The sequence below is a fragment of the Pinus tabuliformis genome, chromosome X (assembly GCF_031772625.1).
Source record: "Pinus tabuliformis cultivar Carrire ecotype Pingquan chromosome X, CPIR1, whole genome shotgun sequence".
NCBI classification, from domain to species: Eukaryota; Viridiplantae; Streptophyta; class Pinopsida; order Pinales; family Pinaceae; genus Pinus; species Pinus tabuliformis.
Window position 1 is genome coordinate 235,426,112 of NC_142308.1, and position 10,071 is coordinate 235,436,182.

Below are 10,071 nucleotides of genomic sequence, written 5' to 3' on the forward strand. Positions count from 1 at the left end.
TACCGCAACTTGTCGAAAACACCGAGTAGACTCTGCCATCAATTGGAGGCTCTTCAGCAGAAAGAACGACATGTTCAACGAGAAGACCTCCGACTGTGGAAATTGAAGGTGAGCTAACCCCCTGAAATGATACTTAAATGTAGTGGTGTATCGCCCTTCGCAAGTTATGTATTTCATTACAAAATCTTCTACCTCACCCCATGGATGCGGTAATGAGTTTCGGTCATAACCCCGACCTTTTTGGATGATGCTCTCGCTAGCCTGCAGAAATTCTTTAAGGAACTCTGGAAGGGAAGTTCTCCATGAAAGCCAACTCTGTCCCTGCTGGGGCAATCTACTAACCTCCGTGATAGCTTCCTCTGTGACAAGGATTTCTATCCCTTTGACCCGAGATCTCTGTTCACCCAAATTGAGTGTGAATTCTAATTCAATCCCTTTGTCAAATCCCTACAACCTGTCAAATAAAACATCCCAACCTGCATTGACAAAAAATTTCCACACTTCTCTATTGTTGCGGACCAAGGTGGTGTCCTCCGGCTCATGATGCACAGCCAACCCACCCATTGTTGTGGAAATAGTAACAAAACTTGGACGCAGTTGACTGTTGGGGAGAGAGTAGCATCAACCACATTAACAACAATGGTGACAACATGGTGAAGCGCAGGGTAAAAAGCGGTGAAAGCGGTCGGTAAGTTTTTGAAAAATGTGAAGAATAATGGCAAATCATGGTAATACGGTGAAATGATTACAATGATTAATTCGGGTGTATTGGAAAAGACTTGGTTGGTTATTGGGCATACATAATTCAAATTCTAATGTGTTGAGGCAATTATTACGAAATCACAAAATTTTTGGGTTACCGTTCACACTAGATTTAGTAATGACATGTCATTATTATGGTTTTAAATACACCATCGTTTGTTTATTATGGGACACCCCCAAACTTAAATGTGGTCATCCACGGCACGTATGTGTCTCAGTAATGGAATATTTTAATTGAATCCGCAAGAGTCAACGAAGACGTACCTAGCAACCAACCTGGTGGTGGAGTAATAGCAGAGTGACTAGCGGAGTAACAGCAGCAGCAGAGTAATAGCAGTGGCAGAGTAACAGCACGAATGGAGTAATAGCATCGACAGAGTAACAACACGAATGGAGTAATAGCATTGGCAGAGTAATAGCACCAATGCAATTACAACATTGGCAGAGTAACAACACCGATGGAGTAATAACGTCGGTGGAGTAACACCATCCAACACTTAGAAACATTTTCAGGAGTAACAACAATGGTGGAGTAGAAACATCAATGGAGTAACAACAGCGGCGGAGTAACAACACCCGACACGTAAAAAAAATTCAGGAGTAACAGATGTGGCAAAATAATAGCACTGACGGAGTAACACCATCGGTAGAGTAACAACACTGATGGAGTTGTTGCAAATAATACTGAGAGGGGGGGTGAATCAGTATTAGCAATTTAACAATTTTCCATTTCCATGAACAAATTGATATATGCTACTTCTGTTAATTAAACCTGTGTATATATGCAACTGTGTTTAGAGAAACCCGTGTATATCTTGCAGACTTCTAATTTAGTTAGTTGATCTTAATCTGTGTATTAGAACCATAAAAACAGTAATCAAGTGCAGTTTACAGTACAAACAATCACACACATGAACACAAGATATAAGGTGGAAACCCAATGTGGGTGAAAACCACCTGATGCAATTCGTCTCTATCTTATTTTAATAAGAAACTTATTTTTACAATATTTATGTACCAGTGTAGTCTTATACTAGTACGTAGGCTTCTACCTGTAGAAGGATACAACCTTTTGTCGTTTTCCAACTTCTCCTGGAAGGGAGCTACAACCTCTTTAGTTCTTGTACTAGCTGATGTACTAGTACGTAGGTACTGACCTACAAAAGGCTACAACCTTCTCTTTTCTTCCAGGGACCACATTTCATAAATTTTTAGACTGGATCCATCAATAACATTAATCAAACATCAAAATATATCTACATCAACCAATCTCCTTTGCACCCTCCAAAAACTGAATCAAACAATCACTTCTCTGAATGCTATAACCAGAATACAGTAACAGTAACCAAAAACCAATCCTGAACCTAGAATATTGCAGTAATAAACAAAAGTAGCTAAAACATATTTTATGAGATGTACGCTACTTCAATATGTAGAATCTGCGTGCATAGGCTATTATATTAAGGCAAACCTGCATATACGTCATTTTCAGTTACCTAACCAGTGTGTATACACGCCTTTGATATGTTGAACTTGCATACAGATCTATAAAAGATAATTTACCCTTTTCAATTATTCAGACATTAGTTATACCCAGATCATCAGATTTATAGATCAAGTCAGGTGCCAAATATAACAGATCAAAATCACACAAAGATACTTCTCTTCAAGCCTTAAGATCTTGACCCATCAATAGAACTCATCCTTCTCCTACCTCTTAGGTTCCTCCTTGATTCAGATCCAGCTATGCACCATAACCCAATGACCAGTATTCTAGATCTTGTTCTTCAGAAGATATCCAATACTTGAGTGCCTTTGGCTAATGATCTCCTTCCCCTTTTATAGTCTTAGACCTTACTCAATACCATGGTTCAAAACCACTTAGAACCAATACCTGGGTCCAAATACCTGAGTTCAACACTTCAGATGAGATACCATGGTCCAAAATCATAGGTTCGAATACCAAGGACCAAAAACCAAGTTTTCCAAACTGTACGCGCTTTTCTGTGCATGAAAGTGCGTGTATACGCATACGTGACTTTTGGTCTATGAATCCATGTGTATACGCAGCTTGGTCAACTGGAACATGCATATACCTCCTTTTCCTTTATTCTAAGAGCCTGTGATCCTGAACTGTCATCTGAGTGATTTGCCGAGTGAGTTGCCATCAAGGACAATACCTGTGCCATAGTGCCAAGCCTGAGTCATAATGCCAACAATCTCCCCCTTTGGACTTGATGGCAACCCCAAGTCACTCTCCCACTTTGTCATCAAGGGCAAAGGGTTATGCTCCCCCTGAGTACATGCTGAAATCTCTGCTCTGCTGAAGTGTAATGTTCATGCTACCCCTGACTGTAAGCAAGGTTTGCAAAAATATGTTCTACAAGAAGAACATGACTCTATACATCATAAATGACCTTCCTATCACCAAACACTCATACATACATCCATCTCCTAACCGAGTGGGGATATACCAATATTGACTCATCCACCCAACCAAGTGGGGATTCACCAAAAGCTTATACATGACAAAACAAGAACATTACATCATCCATCCCAGGCATAGTGGGGAAACAAGATAGGTCGTTACATGACCTTGATAATAAAAGAAATACATGACATAGAGAATAAATATCTTAGATAGTCATCAAAAACTATCATCAGTAGCATCTGTCAATCACCATTCAGACCAGCAACCATGATCTCTCTCTGCACCTGTTCCACCTGAATCAAAGAAAACTATGAAATTGTACCAAGATCTTCTAAGGTAATGCCAACAATGCACTATTAGAAGTATATGCTCCCCCTGAACCTATGCCAGATGGTCTCTGTTAGACCCAGATCAGACTCTTTTCATCCTGAGTCTGGCCTACTGTTTTTCTTCAAACCAACATATACACATCTGTATCCATAGAAACCGGCATATGTACGAAGATCCTCTTCATGAAAATCACGTACAATGACTACTCTCTGAACAGATAAGTGTCAACAGCAAGATGATGCGTCAACTACTACCAGCTTCTGTCTGAGGTATTCAAATGTCTCTCTAGGCAGTGGTTTGGTGAATAAATCAACAACCTATTCCTTGGAGGGAACATACTCCAATTTGAATTTTTGTTCAAGCACTTGTTCTCGAACAAAATGATATTTGATAGGTATGTGCTTGGTCTTGGAATGCATGACATGATTCTTTGAAATGCTGATTGCACTTTTATTATCGCATACAATGGAGATGGGTGGAGTACAAGTGATTTGGATGTCTTGCAATGTTTTCATCATCCAAAGGAGTTGTGTGTAGCAAGATGCAACAACCACATATTCTGCTTCAATTGTAGATAAAGTAATTGAACTTTGTTTCTTGTTGAACCAAGACACTAATCTGGAACCCATAAAGAATGCACCACCACTAGTGCTTTTTCTGCCATCCACGCTTCCTGCCCAATTTTCATTTGTATATGCATGAGGTTTGAGATCTGTATCTCTAGGATACCATAAGCCATAGTTTTGAGTTCCTTGAAGATATTTTAAAATTCTTTTAACTACCTGAAGGTGTGATTCCTTTGGATTTTCCTGAAATCTTCCAACTATTCCCACTACATGCATGATGTCTGGTTGGGTACCTGTCAGATAGAGTAGACTAGCAATCATGGATCTATAGGTTGGTTGATGTACTGCTACTGATTCATCATTTGCACTGAGGCTGCATCCTATTACCATAGGGGTACATACTGGTTTCGAATCCTCCATGCCATATTTCTTCAAGATCTACTTGAGGTACTTGGTTTGTGATAGAAAGATACCATCCTTGTTTTGTTGGACTTGTAAACCAAGAAAATATGTGAGCTCACCAAGCAGGGACATTTCAAATTCTTTCTGCATCACTAAACCAAAGTTTTGACTCATGGTTTCTTCATTGCTACCAAAGATGATATCATCAACATACACAACAAGTATTAGCAATTTATCATTGTAAATTTTTATATATAGATTGCTATTTGTTGATCCTTTTGAAAAACCTTATTGATGGAGGTATTTGTCCAGACGATAATACCAAGCCCTTGGAGCCTGTTTAAGGCCATAGAGAGCCTTTTTGAGTCTGCATACAAGTTTTGGATCATTTCGAAGGATGAATCCATCTAGTTGCTCAATATAAACTTCTTCTTCTAAGTCTCCATTTAGAAAGGAAAATTTCACATCCATTTGATATAATTTGAACTTTTGAAAGCTAGAAAGATCAAGAAAAAATATTATGGCTTCAAGTCTAGCAACCGGTGAAAAGGTTTCTTCAAATTATATACCTTCTTGTTGAGCATACCCTGTCTGGACTTGTTTCTAATAACATCTCCATTTTCATTCAGCTTGTTTTTGAATATCCATTTGGTCCCTATGACATTCTTATCATTAGGTCTAGGAACCAATTCCCAAGTGTTATTCTTTTCAATCTTCTCAAGTTCTTCATTCATGGCCTTGATCCAACATTCATCTTTGCATGCTTCGGTTATATTTCGTGGTTTGATGGAGGAGAGCAATGCTAGATAGCTTCAAGCTTCTATAATAGTTCTTCTTGTTTGTACACCTGCCTCTTTCTGCCCCAAAATTTGAGTCTCTAGATGATTCTTCTAGACATACCTGGATGGAGTCTTTTCTTCTACCCTTATCTATTCTTCTGGTGCCTCATAGGTTTCTACTTCATCATTATTCTAATGTTGAAGGATAGTCCTCATCATCTTCAAAATCTTCAGATTTTACCTCCTTTGCATTATCGCTTGCTTCATCAACCACCACATCAATAATTTCAACAATTTTTCCAAGTCTTTTATTGTAATACTTATATCCTTTACTTCGGGAAGAGTAGCCAAGGAGAATGCCTTCATCTGCTCTAGGTTCGTAGTTGCCAAGCTTTTCACCAGTCCTTTTGATGTAACATTTGATTTCGAAGACTTTGAAGTATTTTACAGTAGGAGTCTTACCATACCAAAGTTCATGAGGAGTTTGAGCGTTGTTTACCCGGACATTTGTTTTGTTGAGAATAGTTATGGAAACAAATGCAGCTTCACCCAAGAAGGTTGCAGGAGTTCCAGATTCATCAAGCATAGCACGAGCCATTTGTTGAACAGTTCTGTTCTTCCTTTCTACCACTTCATTTTGCTGAGGAGTCCTTGTAGTAGAGGATTCCCTTCTTATTCTATGTTCTTCACAAATGTCGAAAAATTCATCCAAGGTAAATTCCCCTCCTCGATCAGACCTGAGGCATTTGATTTTGCGATCTGATTCATTTTCAACCAAGGCTTTGAAAGCTTTGAACTTTTCAAAAGCTTTGTCTTTATGCTTCAGAAGTCCTATCCAACACATCCTGGAAAAGTCGTCAATGAACAATATAAAGTATTCTTCTCCACAAGGTGACTTTTTCCTTGATGGACCACATAAATCAGTATTGACAAGTTCAAGTGGCTTACTAGCTGATCCTTCATTCTTAGGGGAATGGGTTCTAGTTTGCTTACCAAAATGACATGATTTGTATATTGTATTGTCTGGAATTCTGATGTCAGGAAGATTGCGAACAGCCTGATATTTGCATGCTTTCCTTATCTAAGGGAAGCTTAGATGCCCCAATATTTTGTGCCATAGCCAGTGTTCATCATTTTTACTTAGATAGCATTTTTGTTGTCCTCCCTTGAGTATGTATAAATTATTTGGAGCTCTTATGCCTTTGATCACTGTTTCTCTTGTATCAAGCCCACGAACAATACATCCATTTGATCTAAATACTACTTCATTTCCTTGATCACACATTTGACTAAAAATCAATAGATTATGCTTTAAGCCATCAACATACATAACATTTCTAGCTTTGACCTTTTCTTTTAAAAGAATAGAGCCTTTATCTTTTATGAATGCATGGGTGTCATTTCCAAATGAGACCTTCCTTTCCTTTTCTAAGGCACTATATGACTGAAGTTTTTCTCTATCACATGTCATATGTTTCAAGCATCCACTATTGATGTACCACTGATTTTCCTATCCTTCCACATATAAGGCTATACCACATCTTTCTGTTTGTGGTTCTTTCTTTCTCCATGTTTGGGACCCAATGAAGCTTACTCCTTCTGAGATGTTTGCCGAAACTTACTCCTGCATTCAGAATCTTCATGACCGAAGTTGTTACAAATAGAGCATTCTATTTCATTTTCAAGAGCCAAAAAGTTATTGTAGGTCCTCTTCATGATCCCAGTCACACTCCTTTGATTCCATGTTTCTCTAGTCATGATGGTCCTGTAGGCAACACATTGATCATCTTTGTGTCCAAAGTTATGACATGAGAAACATTGGCCATTAAGGAAATTCCTGCTATTATCAAATCTACTGACCAAGTGATTGTAGTTTTCATTGACATTCATTCTTGAGGAAAATTGAGAATGATTTACCTGTGGTTGGTTGTAGCTTTTGTTCATCCTTGAAGTAGATTGACCCCGATTTACCTGGTGATCCATTTTATGCCTCTATTGACGATTGCCAACCTGTTCACTTCTCTTTGCTGCATCAAGATAACTTTTGGAGGTGGATGGCTTCTGTGCTTGAGATGCTTCTTAAGTATATCCAAGACTTGTATTTATTAGAGGATAACACTGCACTTTGATAATCTCATCTAAAGTTTCAGATCCTTTAGCAAATCTAAGATTAAGAGCTTTTGTTTGCTCAATATCTTTTCTAAGTCCCACAATTTCACATTCTAACTTTTCATTATGTTTTTCCCTTTCAACAAGTTGGAATGTCAGAGTATCTATAATCATAAACTTTTCTTCTAAACAAGTTTTGAGTTTAGAAATTTCTTCATTGAGATCATCTTCATCTATAGCATCCAGGAAATCATCGTCTTCAAAAGCCATCAAAAGTCTGTAATCATTACCATGTTCATATTCATCACTATTCGATAATCCATTGCTATCTTCATGTGTATAATAGCTCTTCTTACTTATGTTCTGTTTTCTGTTCCATTTAACTGGTTCCTTACCTTTATCAAGCTTGTCTTTATGAGGACATTTGGCTGCATAATGACTGACTCTTCCATAAGCAAAGAATTTTAAAGGTAGCTTACCTATGAATCTTCCAGAACCCCATTGAAGGTTCTTGACAAAGTTTGATTCTTCCTCTCCTCCTGACATATGTCCTGACTCATTGTATTCTCCTTTTCCTGAAGCTTTGAATGTGGCTTCTTTCATGTCTGATGGAACCCCTTTTCTCATTTCGAAAGTAGTTAGGATTCCGTGCAGCTGTGACATGGTAATACTCTGAAGATTCTACTTTTCTTCTATGGCAGAAAATTTTGATTCAAACTTAGAAGACAAAGATCTTAGAACATTTTCAACCACAGTAACTTATTTTATCTCTTCACCCAAGTTTTTCATGTGATTAACAATCTCATCTATACGTAAGAAATAATTTGCCACACTTTCATCATTGTGCATTCTAAGAGTTTCATATTGAATTATGAGAGATTGAAGTTTTGCACATTTTACCTGATCGTCTCCTTCATAGCTCAGAACGATCTTGTCCCATATTTCTTTGGCAGTTTTAAGCCACATAACCTTGACGAATTATGATTGAGATAGACTCCCCAATAGAGTATTGACAACCTTTGCATTTGTTTCATTCTGCTTCTTACCAGCCATATATGTAGTAGTTGCTGATGGAAATGTGTATCCTCCTTCCACGATATCCCAAACTTCTATAGCAAGAGATTGAAGATAGACTATGATTCCTACCTTCCAATAGATGAAGTTTCTCCCATCAAAGATTGGTGGCCTGATATATGGCTCCTTTTCGTAGTTGCTCATGATGATAGATCTACCTTCAAGCGATCAAGCTTCTTCTCAAGGACCTACTCTGATACCAATTGTTGGAAATAATAATGAGAGGGGTTGTGAATCAATATTAGCAATTTAACAATTTTCCATTTCCATAAACAAATTGATATACGCTACTTATGTTAATTAAACATGCGTATATACGCAACTATGTTTAGAGAAACTCGCATATATCTTGCAGACTTCTAATTTAGTTAGCTAATCTTAATCTGTGTATCAGAACCATAAAAATAATAATCAAGTGCAGTAAACAGTACAACCAATCACACACATGAACACAAGATATAAGGTGGAAACCCTATGTGGGTGAAAAATACCTAGTGCAATTCATCTCTATCTTCCTTTAATAAGAAACTTCTTTTTACAATATTCCTATACTGGTACAGTCTTATACTAGTATGCAGGCTTCTACCTACAAAAGGCTACAACCTTCTCTCATTTTCCAGCTTCTCCTGGAAGGGAGCTACAACCCCCTTAGCTCTTGTACTAGCTGATGTACTAGTATGTAGATACTGACCTACAGAAGGATACAACCTTCTCTTTTCTTCCAGGGACCACGTTTCATAAATTTTCAGACTAGATCCATCAATAACATCAATCAAACATCAAATATATTTGCATCAACCAATCTCCTTTGCACCCTCCAAAAACTGAATCAAACAATCACTTCTCTGAATGCTCTAACCAAAATATAGTAACAGTAACCAGAAACCAATCCTGAACCCAGAATACTGTAGTAATAAACAGAAGTAGCTAAAACATATTTTATGAGATGTATGCTACTTCAATATGTAGAACCTGTGTGCATACGCTGTTATATTAAGGAAAACTTGCGTATACTCTCTTTTCAATTACCTAACCAGCGTGTATATGTGCCTTTGATATGCTTAACCTACATACAGATCTATAAAAGATAATTTACCCTTTTCAATTATTCAGGCATCAGTTATAGCTAGATCATCAGATGTATAGATCATGTCAGGCGCCAAATATAACAGATCAAAATCAGATAAAGATACTTCTCTTCAATCCATAAGATCTTGACCCATCAATAGAACTCATCCTTCTCCTAGCACTCAGGTTCCTCCTTGATTCAAATCTAGCTATGCACCATAACCCAATGACCAGTATTATAGATCTTGTTCTTCATAAGATATCCAATACTTGAGTGCCTTTGCCTAATGATCTCCTTCCCATTTTATAGTCTTAGGTCTTACTTAATACCATGGCTCACAACCACTTAGAACCAAAACCTGGGTCTAAATACCTGAGTTCAACACTTTGGATGAGATACCATGGTCTGAAATCATAGGTCCGAATACCAAGGACCAAAAACCAAGTTTTCCAAACTATACGCGCTTTTCTGTGCATGAATGTGCGTCTATATGGATACACAACTTTTGGTCCATGAATCTGCGTGTATCGCGGATTGGTCAATTGGAAC